Source organism: Helicoverpa armigera, chromosome 2 (genome assembly GCF_030705265.1).
Source record: "Helicoverpa armigera isolate CAAS_96S chromosome 2, ASM3070526v1, whole genome shotgun sequence".
In the NCBI taxonomy this organism is placed as follows: Eukaryota; Metazoa; Arthropoda; class Insecta; order Lepidoptera; family Noctuidae; genus Helicoverpa; species Helicoverpa armigera.
The window spans coordinates 5,655,689-5,671,826 of NC_087121.1; the positions used below are offsets into that span (position 1 = coordinate 5,655,689).

Genomic DNA, 16,138 nt, shown 5'->3' on the forward strand with positions numbered 1-16,138 from the left:
TCAATGGCATCGCAAATTGTTTCTTTTTAAATTGCTCAAGAATTATCTAAAATAATTAAAGTGATTCATTTAAAGTTTGGTATCGCAAAGAACAATAATATTGGTTAACCTCGAAACCAATGAAAATAGTGAATTTACGTTAGGAGCTAAATCCATTTTCACAATGTTTTTTAGCACCTCGTTAACATTTAACAACACAAGCTATAAATAAAAGCTTTCATTAAGTATTAAAAGAAATTGCAGTGACATTTTATTATACCAGATTTCACAGACGCTGATTTCCAATTTAACAAAACTGTATAAACGGCCTGTTATACGTTTAATTTAAATGTGAAAAATGTTGTTTAAATAAGTGTGCGTATTAATTCGTTGCAAGCAATTACACGATGCAATTCGTTTAGCTCTGAAGTTTATTAAAGCCTGTCAGGCTGAACATATGTGCCAAGCATTTAATATTGCAATATAAATCATGTTATAACCAACACTAGGGTTCTTATTAAATCGCTTTTCGCAGAAAAATGGAAAAGGATCCTTCTCTCTGCCTGATGCGTTTCCGATTTCCCTCTATTTAGAATTTAATTCAGAAATTTTTAAATGAAATTCTCGTTTGAATGTCGGGAAATATTATTAAGTAAAATGGAGTTTTCTATATTTTATTTTTGCATTGGGGTTTTTGGTTTAAAGACTGAATAAGCTTTTGGACTTTTAAAGCCTGGCATACTGAATATCAAACTTCTGCATCATTAATATTGGGATTTTTGATTCGAAAAAACTTTAAACAATGAAATATTTTTTTCTTCTTTATTTTACTCTGTTAATATCCTGTAAAAATATTTCCGCAATGTATCTTGTAGTTTTTTTATTTTTACAAAAACACGTAAGTTAATATTAATGCTTAAAACGAACTTGTTTGAAAACGCAATTTTAAAATTATTTCGTAATCTAGAACAATAGGGTTGAACAAAGATAATTATTATTTTCACACGATAACTTAAGAGCTTATTATAACTGACGGAACAAAACAGCTAGTTACCTACTTAATTTCGTTTTATATATTTTAAAGGCACTTGTTATACATAATATTATGAAATTACAATAATTATACAGTAATAGAGTTTTTTTTTGTAGCAAAAACATCGACTTTTTGCTACAATATTTTTTTACCCCATCACAAAATAAGTTTTGTATTATGTTAGTTGCAGGCTACTAGGAGAGCAAGCCACCCAGGCTTAAAGGATAAGACTTGTTGAGAACCACTTTACTCTTTGATGGACTAAAGCCTTGTTTAAACAAAAAACCATTTTATCTAAGACATGCACATTACCGATATAAGTTCACAAACTAATTGGTTGTGTAACAAGGTGAAGTCAGGGAAATTGAACTAGGGAACAACAAGTATCGGGTGTTCAGAAACAATATATTAACTAGGTGCACGTCTAATTTATGTAAGCATCTGCTTACATGAAGATAGGGAATTTCAATGTAGCGATTAATTAAGGTTTCACTACTATACATACTGATTTATTTTTAAGAATTCACCAAAAATATTGAAGGCCTCATAGCTGGAATTACTATAACAGCGCTTTCATGCTAGCGAAATTTTGTCGCGCTTAGCAAAATGTAGCGTAGACGCGCGGCACATTCCGTCATAGGCGTCATCTTCTCGGAAAAATCAAGCGGAAAATCTGCTAGTATGAAAGTTATGTAATGCTGACTGTTTAGAAAGCACGTTTAAAGTATGTATAGTTCACTTCTGCGCAGATGTAGGTCAGAGCTCAAGATTCGTGCCGATCTATAAGTACTTCTTACTATTCAATAAAGGTGAGGTTTGTTCCATGCAATTGTGTTTTCTCTTCCATAAAAATCATCAAGATAGCCACTTAAGTAAAAATTGTTTGGTGACCACAGTTTTCTTCCTATATCTTATTCTAAAAAATATTTAAACAGAATTGGTTTCTGTTGTAATTGAAGTTTGAGTATTCCTTGCTTCCTGTAGAGATATTGCTGAAAGGAAGTGTGCCAATAGTTGTAATTTTACATTGTCTCCGTAACTACTGAAGTTTTCAATGGGCGAACTGTTTCAGGAAAACTATTTTCTCTAGAACACGCGATTAGGAGGTCAAGTGGGTATCCGGTCGAGAACTGGCAGGAAATAAATGTTATTTGTAAAGTATTATGAACTCCTTTATTTTATAACAAAGACCTTGATTAATAGGTATTGATAATGATTAATTACGCATGGAAATAATTAATTATTTTGTTAACGATCCGAGCTTTTTGTTGTATGTAGAGGAAAACTTTGTAATATACCGGTTTTAAATTGAAGTATCGTTATTTTTATACGTAGTTAATTATCTTTTATAATGGCTTAAATAGTTTGTAATATATTGAGGGGATATAAAGTAGGGCTTTCCGCATTTAAAAATAAAACGAAGGGTCTTTGTAAAGCGAAACCTTTTTTCATAAATCCCATACTTATTCTTTCTCTAAATATAACAATTCTTCAAACTCGGAGATCCGCTTGATATACCTTGCAATCGATATTGTTAACATAAAATATATATTATTATATAGGGGAACAGACTGACAGAGATAGTATTTACTCAAAGTTTTCGATATCAAAATGAGTTATTAGTTTGTTGGCCAGTGTACACAGATAGGCAAACAACAGAGGATTTATTAAATTGATAGCGACGGAACTGATCTTAGGGTATTTTGGAAAAGGATTATATTTCTCTTGTTTCATCTTGTACTGAAATAATACTAACCCTTTATAGGAGCGATTACGACCTTTCAAATACCAATCTTTTAACCAGAAATATTTTCTCTCTCTCCAACTTTTTTAGCAAAATAACACTTAATCTCTACTATCTAATTCGGCTAAGAGATAAGGAGATAAAACATTAGTCTAAACTGCCAAAAACTGTCCCTAAAAGCTAGTCAACTATAAAAACAATCATAAAACGATAATACCATTAGTGCGTTGGCCGTTACGAGGGCAGAAAGTTTAATACTTGAGTCAGCTTTAACAACTAGCCCGATCGAAACTTCCATACATTTGGTTCTAGTGGGCATTTGTTTGATGAGTTCCTCAACTGAACATTGATGAACTACTTTTGTTCTTTATTTGAAATGATGCTTTTACTTTTAATAAGCCCATTCACCATAATTCAGAACGTATTTTATTGATACTGTTTCCGTATTTTTTAAATACATAATTTTTAAGAGCCATGTTTTTTCTAGTGGTCGTAAAAACTATGTCTGCACAAAAAAGTGAGATGCCTATTCTGTTTTTGTGTGTATCTATAGAATTTCACAATTTATGATTCGCCCTGATTACTGAATAAAAGTACAATAGAAGCATTTCGCTGAGAAAGTACTTCGCAAAATATAATATTTTTTGTTTAGATAGAAATGCTGGTTATTTTGTCTTCTATTAGTATAGAAATATGAATTATGAACCGTGGTACTATACGAGCCCATTTTGGGAAATGAGAATACCTAGACACAGCCCTAAAGGGCTTGACATAACTGAAGTGGGGTTTGAAGATATCTGTTACCTATCTTACTTTCTTAAAGTGAAATAATCTGGGAACATTATATTTTGAAAAATAAACTAGTACGTATCTTAAAATTTCAATACCTTTTTCATAATTTAATTTTGTTAAGACATCAGTAGTTTACATTTAATATCCTATTTATAAATATATTTATAAATTTTCAATCATATTTCGGAAAGGCTGCTCCAAATTAACATGCACTCAGCCATCACAATCATTAGATATTGTTGTTTTGGCCCAAAATTAACGTACTATTTGCGTGCTTCCAGTCTATGGAAGCACACAAATCTTTTGGAAAAACTTGACAAAATTATTAGACACACATTAACATCAATTTTAAATGTGGCCTTGGACGACCGAGCCTGGATTCAGGCTACTCTTCCCGTTCGCATGGGAGGGCTTGGCGTCCGCAAAATTTCAAGTATTAGCCTACCGGCCTTTATATCCTCCGTCCATGGTACTGAGGAATTGACCAGGAAAATTCTTCCTATCACACTGGCCAATTGCGAGGTACCATGTCTGACTGAGGCTGTAGAGGCTTGGAAAATCACCTGCCCGAACACTGATCCACCCGTCAACCCGTCCTCCCAGAGACAGTGGGATGAGCCGCTCTGCAGAGTTATACGGAATAATCTGATAAATACGTCAATTTCTTCTGCAGAGCGAGCGCGCCTTTTGGCTGTGGGCGAATGGGAGTCGGGTCTATGGCTTCTGGCACTTCTGTCGTCAAACATAGGCACATTGTTTGACGACACCACTTTCCGGCTTGCTGTTTGCTTGCGTTTGGGTGCTCCGTGCTGCTCTCCTCACCGCTGCCACTGTGGTGAAGCTGTTAGCAGCCTTGGACACCACGGCTTGTCGTGCAGCCGCAGCGCGGGACGATTTGCACGGCATGCGAATATCAATGACATAATCCGTCGCGCTCTTGTTGCCGTAGGCGTTCCAGCCATATTAGAACCGAGTGGTCTGGCACGCGACGATGGCAAGAGACCAGACGGTATGTCGTTGTTCCCGTGGAAGATGGGTAGGTCTTTAGTATGGGACGCGACCTGTGTCGATACTCTTGCACCATCCCACCTTCCAGTGGCGAGGCGTCCTTATAAGCCGATTCCCATCGGCTTCCCTTTCGAATTTCAAGAAAGAAGCATAGGTATAAGTTATAATATAGGTATAGGTATAATTAATATAATCATTTAAACCACACAATTTAAATATGTAGGTATAACAAAACGCCTACCACCGTAAAAAAATTGTCTATAAATTACTTGAAACATTTTGCTCCTACTAAACAAGCCGCGGCTTCCTCCTCCATACAAAACTACGCTTGTGTGACGTCATTCACGCCGCGCCGCGCGATGTTCGCAAAATAAGGGCGAGCGGTAAGCCGGCTCACGGAGCGGGTTCCACCAATCAAAACTCGCGAGTGATCGAGAAAGAACGCGTTAAGAGTAGAGTAGCTATATCTGTCTACGCGCGAGTGACAGCGCTTAGAACTCTCAAATATGTAAACAAACAAATCAGACAAATTCACTCTCATTGTTCTTATTTTGTTTTAGATAATACCATTAACAATTTGTTCTTTGTATTACTTAATTGAATTTATTAGTGTGTGTATCATTTGGAAATAACATAGTTCGTGTGTGTGTACAATATTTTATGTTAAAGTGTTTTAGTTACATTATGTCAACATAGATGGCGTTGTGCATTTTTATGCAAATCCTGAATCGCGGTGTTAAGATTCTCCGCGATTTAATGACCCTAGTTGGGAATTTATATTTTATGACTTTACCAAGTATATAATTTTGATTAAATAGTTGGCAGTATCATTACTTCCTACTAATCCCCGCGATCGCACTGTGAGATATGGTACTCAGTAAAAGTACAGTACTACAGTGTGTGTACCTAGTGAAAATAGAGATATCTACGTTAAAATGAGTTATTTTGAAACGTAGACAGTTGGCATCAGGTTTCTTTTTAATGTATCTATAGCATTTATCGCATTAGACTGTTTTCCGATCCGACAGATTTATTTACTTTAGGAAGGAACTTATTTTTCAAGGTTAAGTTTTGAGAATAAAAACGTGTTATAAAACTCGGGCACGCCGCTCGGGTGAATTACCTACCAATATTACGTCTATATTAAAATTACTAACGTCCTGACGGATAAATACCTACGATAAATATCAATGGCTAACAGGCCGTTGTAAATTAAATACTTAAAATGTATTGTTTCTAGTGCCAAGTTTTCTCAGATTCTAGTAGTTAATATACCTAACTAAAGATAATAAAGTTTTATAGATATTAATAATCTGCCGAATTCCTCGAGAAAACATGTTCAAACTATCAGTCTCTCAGTCAGTGCTAAAAGGTGGACTGAGAAATTACCTCCATTACCTCTCCCCATCCCTGAGTACTCCCCCCCCCAGTGTTTTTTTTTGCTGCGGCTTCCCTATTTCATTAAACCACCCTTCGCCACTGCCACCTTCCTAGCTCGGCGCGATGTGCTGGTTCCGCTGCTGCGGCTGCAGAGAACCTCAAACGGCGCAAATATAGCACCCTGGTTGGTAACTATACCTTTGAGCCGTTTGGGGTTGAAACCCTCGGGCCGTGGGGTCCAAGTGCTCATCTGCTTTTTAAAGATCTGGCAAAGCGACTTGCTGACACTTCAAGTGACCCAAAGGCTGGTTTTTATTTTGGTCAAAAATTAAGCATTGCCATCCAACGTGGCAATGCTGCCAGCCTCTTGGGTACACTCCCGGTGGGCAGCGATGAGGAGTTTTTTGATGCCATTTTTTAGTTGTATATATGTATAAATAAGGTTTTTTTTTTTTCGTCATGTAAATATGTATCACTTGTATAAAATGTATATAAATAAACCAAATTAATTAATTAAAACTAAAAAAAAAAAAAAAAAAAATTTATAAATCAACTCTCTAAACAAACAACTTTATCTAAGGATCTTTTTCGGTGTTAATGTCAGATTCATTAAGTTCATTGTTATAAAAAAATATATAATTGGCCTTTCAACGCTAATAGATAAGGCCAACAACGCTTTATTTAAAATTGATAATATCATTTTATTAAAAAATATGGAGTACCAATTGATAAATGTTTAATGACGTACTGAAACTATTAATCGTGGATGATTAATTAAACTAAATAAACTTGTGTTTGCGAACCTTGTTATTTTCCAATACATTGGTTAGCCAATTTCGCGAATGAAACAATGTAATTATCATTTGCTAAAATAGATGTGCGATCAGATTATAATGTGGTAGATACTGCTTTTGTAGGTACTATCGAAATGTTATTTTGGATAAAGAGTTGCGCAGTACACAACAATATTGTGGAATCTTTCTGATGTTTTATCAATACATATAAAGCTGTTTCGTATACATAGTGTAAAATGTTTAACCGGTCAGAGCCAACAACTTGTATTTTGTGTTTTATTTGAAAAAAACTCAACGAATAATAGCTTCGCTAGACTGAAAGAAAATATCAAAAAAATATGTATCAGCAACAAAATTCAGATCGTAAGAGGAAAGCATGTCAAAGGAGCAATAACTTCTTTGTTGTATTTTTGTTTGAATCATAAATAAATGGGTCACGAGGACAGAACTCCACAGGGGACAAACAAATTATAAAAAATGGTCCGGTCAGCTTCGACGCGTAGACAGCTCACTTTCTTGTTTCAGAATCGAAAATGATAAGTGGAACATACCCTGCGCCTCAGGGAATATCCACACGACATGTTCTATTAAGAAAGTCTAGTAGGTAAACACATTTTGCTAAGCTGCATTTACATTCATAATGTATTGATTTTACTCTGAATAGAAGAGCTTCGTGATAGGTACGTGTTGTGTACGTACAGAGTTGTGTAAGTAAACACTAACGCGCCCGGTGTAAGTCGAGCGGAATATTGCAAACTGTATCTCGTCGCTTGGGAGGACACTTCAAACGTGAGGTGCATTATGAAAAATCTGAATTTTGCTATCAAGTATGGCGTGTGTGTCTTTGTGGCTTGACGGCGACTTCGTCAACTCAGACCGCGGCAACTCGGTAACACTCGGAAACTTTCGCCCGCGGACGGCGCGTCGTTTGCATAGAGAAAGCGCCCGTTTTGTTTAAAGTTTTCCTTTTGTGAATCTAAAGTGCTATTTTATTTTTCACGTCTCAGTTTTTGGACTCGCAAGTGCCTGTGGAAAGGATTTTCTTTTTTCCCCTCTGGCCAATTTAATAAAGAAAATCTGTTCAGGATGCGGGATAGAGATGTTGAGACGTCTTGTGAGTGGTAGTCACGCACGGAGGTGTTACTACGTACGATGTTTCATTTCCTGAGCTCTGGGGCCACTAATTAAATGTTAGAACTGGTTGCCAGATTTCATTTAAATCTCGTAAAGCGTCGCGAACTTGAGACGGAAATTAAAAATGCTGAACGTTTTATTGTAAAAGTTTATCTTAGTTTTGTGAGACGAGACTGCGCTGTTGAGAACATTTTGATTTTAATTTGTTCCAGATCCTGTTCAAGGAATTTTATTTCACTTGGCATTTGTATAGGATAGCTTATTACTTACTTGATGTTTGCCTGGCGATGGAAGAATGTGAGAAAAATATACGGCGAGAAAGAAGAAACTTTAATAAAATTTCTCACTTAATTGGCATATCACACGAAGACTTGTATTACAAGTTTTTCATACTTTGGAACTTCTTAACGTAACTTCGGGAATGTTATTCGTAGGTAGTCCTTATTTATTAAAAACCTTATTATGAGTACAATAGAAGTTCGTGTTCGGAAACGTAGTCGTTGAGTTTACATCAGAATCTCGTCTCAAATACAGCAGCTTGGTGTAGACAGCGTTTGTTTGTCGAAGCTCAAGTCGACATTTGTGAGAGTCAATAAACGATTTTATGCTCGAATAACTATGTTAATGGCGGCGGCAACCACAACAAAAACATTTGCCGTCTTGTAGGAAACTTGGTAAGTGGGCCCTATTGCGGGAGAGGTTTTTGTGCCTGCATATTATATGCAGAAATTATTATCTGTGAAACGTGAAGTTTTACTTACCTTTAGTAAAAAAATAGCAACTATGTTTGTGTCACGAAACTATTATTTCTCTCAGTGTTTACCTTCCAAAACTACAGAAATCTATGGTTAAAAGATCTCGCAATATATTTTAATACTAGCCGTTTTCCCGCAGTTTCCCCAGTAAATACTGCTCGTACCGGGATAAAATATACCCTATGTTACTCGTGGATAATGTAGCTTTCGAATGGTGAAAGAATTTTTAAAATCGGTCTAGTATTTTTTGAGCCTATTCATTACAACCAAACAAATAAACAAAGTTTTCCTCTTTATGATATTAGTATAGATGTAAAGTAGGACCTATGTTTTTTAAATGCAACTCGGAAAGCTATACCTTAACCCAGCTATACCTTTACCAGCAACACAATGTTCTGTTTGTACACAATAAGCCTTTCCTTTGTTTCTTTGTGACTGTTTTTAGTAGCGAGCAAAAAACGGAATGCGCTCGTTTCGAAAGCAGTGCGGTATTGACGCTAGCCCTGATTTGCGTTAACTTTGCGGGTACTTGTACCAGTTGTACCTAAGTTTAAATGGTTGGGTTTGATCAGAATGAGGTCTATTTTTTATTAAGTAACTTTAGAGAGTGACCAATTCAATCGTGTTTAGAGTAGGCAATGATTGGCGCTGATTGCGGAGGGCCTACCGTTCAATAGTGGACGGCAATTGGTTGATATGATGCTGATGATAGAATATAAAAAATAATGCACCAGCTATATTCTCCATTATTTTACCTTAGATTTTATGTATGATTTAGATGTATGTTGAATTAAAGCACTATTTTCAGTAAAAATACAACGCACTCAATTATCTTTGTAAACTTTGACCCTCAACCAAAGCAATCTAAAAACGTAATAAAGTTGGAATATTCAAAAGATATTCTTACCTTTCCTAATCTCATATAATCTACATTTTATTCTCAGCCCGTATCTTTAAATATACCCGTTACTAACTGGAGCCTTTTTCTTTTTCAGGTAAGGCCCACTTCTGTTTTCAAGTCCCCTGATTGGTAGGTACAAAGTAGGGAAAAGGGCTTCATTCAATCCAGGTGTGAAGACAAAGGGTGCTCTCAATTGTCTGCTACACAATTGTAATCTAAGATAAGTTTGGGGCAGGTATTAATTGTTAAAAGGAAAGATTAACCCTTTCAAGTAGGAAGGAAGTCGCAGAATCATCAATTACTCGAATTAAAAGTTTTTTTTTTAATGTTTGTTTTCTTTTTAAGGAGATAAATTGTCTATGAAGATTTTAATAGCGGTCCGAAATTCCAGAGTGTGGTAAAATACAATTTTGATAAGATTTTGGGAGCATTGAAAAGCATTAATAAAAATTAAGCTTAATGCATCTTAATTATACATTTATTCAACTACTATACTTTAAAAGTTTACCTAATAGACAAAACAAACAAAGATTCATTCAAATACGAGCGAAAACTTTTATTTAAATCAGTTATTGTGGCTTGAATGCGGCAGACTTACACAGACGCGGAAAATGTAATTCCTTCACTTTGTTAAGTAAAGGATTGAAGTGAATCGCGTATCTAGTCGCATACATTAGCTCGAGTCTTGCCAGCCATAACAGTTTGAAGATAACAATTAAACTACATAAACATCACTTTGAGAGCGCGCACTCGCAGCCGGGAAGCTAAGCGGTTCCATGTAGATCACAAATAATGAATTTACGGTTCGATAAATATGTAAATTTTAGCTGGAAGGATAGCAAATTAATGCTTAATTTCTCTGTTCTGTTTCGCATAAATTTCACAAATATATTCCTAAAACCCTTCTGATAGACGCCAGAAGCATTAATTTAGAAATAACGCCAAATAATACAAAATGCTTTAAGTTACTTGTTCGTGTATTATTTGAGCCTCAATTTGTTATTGGTAATGAACAAGTTAAAGAGATATCAGAATTAATTTATTGGCCCACAAGTTGGACAATTTAAACTTTTAAGTGTAAGTACCCACGGCCCACGGAAGTGGTTTGTTGGGCTGTTCTAGTTGTTGTTTGATTGATTTATGATTAATTTCTGTGTAAAATAATTGAGTTGTTCCGTAAGTCATCAAAACAGGATAAACACACTTTATCCCTTTTATATTACTGAACTTGTTTAAGCGTTAGTAATAGGGGATTACGGATTGAAGAGGGTTATTATAATTTTATGTAGTTAGGTAAAGTAATTAGACTGAACGAAAAAGAAAATGATGTTCTAAACTTCCTTTAATTGTACACTATGTTTAAAAATATACTGTATGTTAAATTATTCTTCATATTTTGAGAGCATTTTAGATCCTGACGTTAAAAACCACTTCCAAGTAAGTAGCTATACTTACCTAATAAAAACATTATCCTTTCCACGTAACACTGAATAACGGTGCAAACTTTATAATTAAACATATTTTATTTAAAGCCGCTGGAATATTTTATATAAGGAACAATACACATGAGATGAATTAATATACCGAGTAAGAACTGAGACTTTAGCCCGCAGACGATCGTAAATTTACTTCATAAAAGAGAACAATTCGAAGCAGTCCCATATAAAATTAAATGCTCAACTTTTTGGGGTGCTTCCTGAAAATTTCTCTTTTATTCCTTTACTCAATGATGTGCTCCTGCGCAAAAAATGCTATTTATGGTTCGTTAATCAAGTCATTAAGTGCTTGACCAGTAAAAGCGTATTACGTTCCGTTCTGCCGAGACGTAATTAAAGTCAACTGCCACTTTTATTATTCAATAGGTACTTACCACAAACTGAATTGTGCGGAATAGGCTGTTCCTGTACCATTTAATACCAACTTTTCTCTAATGTTGTGACTTTGATGTCGGTTAAATAGCTTTTTAAATACATCTCCTTTGATTTGCCAACGTTTGATGTCGAGACTTAAAGTCGATTGTCCTTTCTTCATCACTTTGATATGGTAACATTAATTAGCGAAATAACGATTAGAAGGGACCCAATTTAATTTGCTTGTTACAAAAATATTGTTATGACTGGCTAATTTTGAATGGTTACAAAAACGAGTTCTGTAGAAAATTCCCAAACAAAATACAAGCTATAAGAAAAAGATCCAATATTAGAAGCAGCGGTTTTCTTCCATATTAGAAGCACCGGTTGTATGAAAATAAAAGTTTTACTTAATAATAAGTTTTTTAGTGCCTCCGTGCTCCACATGGGCCTAGGTTAAATTAAATTGAACAGCTGTTGTGGCCGCCTGTGACGTTGTCATGGCAACACAAACTGTCACGAGGTCCGATTCGCCCATGTAATTTGATCAGGAAGATGGCCGGCCTCTCGTGTGTTTGTGCATAATATTAATCTGTGGACACCAATAATTTATGTCAATACCCGTATGTCCTCGCAGGAGCAAGTAATAATAATAATGTCTAGGTCTATACAGGTCCTCGTTCGCCAAATTTGAATTGATTGCAGTAGGTATGATTGTATTTGAATAGTAAAGTAGACTGAGACTGGGATACCGGCTTAGTTTGCACTATGTACACCTAGTAGTAATAGTTTCCCGATCGAATTTGATTTGAGGAAATAGCTGAAACTACCTTACATGCGAACATCAGCTATCGTGCTGCAAATCGGTGAATCTACTCGTAACTGAATTAATAAACTTTATATCACTGGCACTACCCGTGTCTTAGGTTAGATATACAGTATGCTTTATACCTCTGCTGATCCCACAAACGGTGCAAGCGAGATCATACCTCTCGCAGTTTACTACAGTTTCGCCGTTTGAGTTGGTATCACCTTGGGAGTCAGTTTGTGCCGAGCGCGGAGCCTAACGAGTAAAGTTATAAGTAGGATCAGCAAGCTTTTAAATTAAATAATCCTTTATAGAATAATCTTTTTTTATGTACTTTAGAGCCTGCCACGGGGGTTTGGGAGATAATGGAGAGATGCAATTTTTTTGGGACATTGATTAAAAAATCCTTTTTTGTACACAAAGCGAATCTTACGACTGTCATTGAAAATTGGATAAAACTTTGCGAAGGATGCTGCTGGCTGCTGTGTATAGCATTTTTGTCGCACATCTGTTTTTCCTTGCGTTGGAGAAAGTTCAAAAAGTTACGCTTGCATCCTCATAAAATAAAAAAACGTATGTTTTGTAAAACTGTCTAACTACCATCAATGAATAACATTAACGCCCAAAAAATATTTCACAAATCAACAGCTAAGTTCGTCCCAAGCGTATATCAGTCGAGATTCACGGGGAAATTCCATTCTAAAACTAATACCAATGCCATTTATTCCCCCAAGCAACACAACAAAAACCCTTTTAATGATTACCTACGGTAAATGCGGCTAATAACTTGGTTACATGTCATGATTCATTCGTATCGTTTTTAATAAGGTTCGCCGAATGAGATCCTCTGGCTACAATGTGAGGTTGATGAGCTGAAATTTGTTGGAGCCACCGTCAATTTCCACGATCCAATTATTGCCACATTGTTGGTTGCAAACGCAATATTACCCTTAGGTTTACTTGCTCCGTTTTATTAACCGGTATTATTTGGATGGTCTAATTTATGAAGAAGGTTTTTTTTTGTTGGTTTGACGAATGGGATTGATGAGAAGTAATCTTAAGGCTTTCAATGTTTTGTTCATGTGTGAGATTATTGTATCATTTGTTATTGAGTAACAGAATTACGTTCTAACATTTATCAGTACTGGAGTGCTAGAGCTAAGAGCAGTGTTGCTTCGTATGTCTGAGAGCAAACAAACATATTCAACTAGTCTATGTCGAGCAAGCAAATAACAGCATATTAGACTATCAATTTCAAAATACCACAATAACAGTTTATGAAGCTTTTAAAGCTTCTAAATGGACCCTTCGCTTTAAATGGACCCAAAATTAGTATTCCGAATTGCAGTTCGCATGTAGCCTTCATCATCAGTGATAAACGATGTCTGATTGCCAAATAAACAGTTCTTTAACAGTAATTGCAAAGCTATTACGCTTCCTTGCTTTAGGCAGAATTTCGCTCGCAAAATTGGACATGAATCCTGATAGTAATTATTGCTAGATTCGAATCGTGTGTTCAACTGACAGTAACGCAAACTTTTGGCACATCGATAAAATACGGACTTATTTTCACATCACTTTGATTGTGTTTATTTGGAGAGTTTTTCTCGGAATATATTTTTATGTGTCTGTGTCGAATATTTGAGTGCTTTTATTCGCTTTTTTTATAAAATTCTCTACAACATTAATTGTATTATCAGCAAAAAATATACCTGTGTCTAAGTATGTGATATATTACTTACGTATCGGATAAATTCAAATATTTTTCGCAACTTTGAAATAAGACCTAATATGTAGGCAAATAAAACAAAACAATATCGAACTGTACCAGCAAAGGTTAAGGGAAACAATTAGCATAATTGAATTCGACGCCAAGTACTTTATTTGCTTAGCCGTGATTCCCGGAACCCCTCGCATCTGTGAACCCTTGGATACATTACTGTCACTCTAAATTGGGTTATTTCCACAATGCGGGACTCAATTTTGAGTCGCGTGACTAGTAATTTTAAAGGTTCATAGTCCCTTGTTTTGAAGTGTCATGTACAGGTGCTGCGGTCACCAAGTTTTGTCGGTCCTTCCACTAAATATGGGAAATTGATTTTGTTGCAGCCCTCTATTATGATATGAAATTAGTTTTGCTGCCGTTGTTTCCAATTAACTTTCGGTTCAAATATGTTGAACTTTTTATCGTAGTTTTTGTTAGGTTTGCTAAACAACGCTCTTCTAATGTATGACTCTCAAAACTTAACTTTAATGTGGTAAAAAGTAAAGGAAAACGATTCCCCACTAAATAAATCATCTTAAATGTAGCTCGGTTAGAGCAATATTTACTTACTAAACGGCGGTTGACGAGATTGGCGCGGATCAGCGACATTTACATCGGCTGGGAGAAATCCCGCCATATTTATTTATCGCTTTCGATAGCAATGGCGAGAGGCTACAATTACCGCAGACCCCACGCTACTGCAATTTCGCAAATTGCTGATTTTACTTCTGCCGAAGGCAAGACGTTTTAAATTGCAACTCGTTATATGCATTAAAGAGTAACATCTTCGACTCACGGATTCCAGCGTGACCCAACTTTTGAAAGACATGTTGTTCACGATTCTGTAATTATGAATGAACCATACATATTTATAAGTTGTACCTACATCTGTTGTTTATTTGTGAACCCCAAATTCTGGTCATCGACATCTACGGAATGTTAATGACTTGTTGTGATTACTGAGGAGGCTTCTTGCTGCTGCATATTCATAATATAATTAGGTATGCATTTTCTATAGAAAATTCAAGTTTGTAAAGTTCAACGAAAGTGAACAGAATTGTTGAAGTAAAAGTAAGACTCGTACAGAGAACGGTTGCATCTTCACTTTCTCCGTACTTCGCCTATATTGCTGAATTAGTATGTAGGTAGCGTACCTTGTATGGAACAGAAAAGTTTGTACCACTTCGCTGGAAGCTTTGTATTTTAAGTAACGTAAATAACGAAAAGGAGAACGGTACTTAAGATATACGATGGAGGTTCATAATAACGAAGACATAAATCTAGCTTAACTACAAAGCGATTTAAAATCGCACCCAATCGTATGAAATGTAACGAATCAACATAAATTATGAAACTTTACACCGGAGCTAGCAGTTATTGCGATTAATTGCTCGTTGTCGAGTTCATTAACGAGTTACTCGCACGCGAGTACAAGGCGTTTTTCATAACCGACGCAGACGGCCTTATGCATATTTGATGGAGCGTGCCAGTGCTTTTAAGTACCTGTCAACGTTTGCTGAGGCGGCAGCGAGCCAACTAATTAATCTAACAATTCGTTATAGAACCTACTGTCACAGTGATAAGGTCTAATTTAGACTGTAGGTAATCTTAAAATAACGTAGTCCAACACAGTGTAACGCTCCAAGTATATGTCAAGGGCGACGGGGCTGACTTGCATACAAGTTTAACATTGCACCGGGTGTTATTGATGACGAATATGTGTATTGCAAAGAACCGTGAAATTGCAAGGTTTTAAACATTATTCATTAATGCTCGTCGTGAGATTTCGTAACAGTTTCACCTGTGAAGGCAACTAAAAGCTTTATGTTAATTGTCGAACAATTCTTTTTGTTGCGAGTAGGTGAGCATACCTACTAAGGTCAGGGCCTGCATGCTCTCCGATAAATATCTAACGCTAATTGTTTACTAATTAACCATGTAACCGTGTCTGAGTGATTGGCCATTAATTTACGAATGTTTTTAACAAAACTTATTTTTGGTCCGGTATTTAAGTAACGATACCAATGACATGGAGCGTAGTTGCACAAAAAAGACAATTATTCAATTAAACGCAGTAAAAAACTTTTTGTTATAATGGCGCGGTCATTAAGCAACAACAAGGGCAGGCACGCAGCTGCCTTATAATTACAATTATCATAGCGAAATATAAATTGTAGTGCGTACAACCGACACTT

At 35.8% G+C, this 16,138-nt stretch overlaps 1 protein-coding gene across 2 annotated transcripts in view; it reads left to right on the plus strand.

Moving 5' to 3' along the window:
• LOC110375740 (uncharacterized) overlaps positions 1-16,138 on the plus strand; it is a 146,116-nt gene that overhangs the window by 38,266 nt on the left and 91,712 nt on the right. The gene's annotated exons all lie outside the window — the stretch shown is intronic.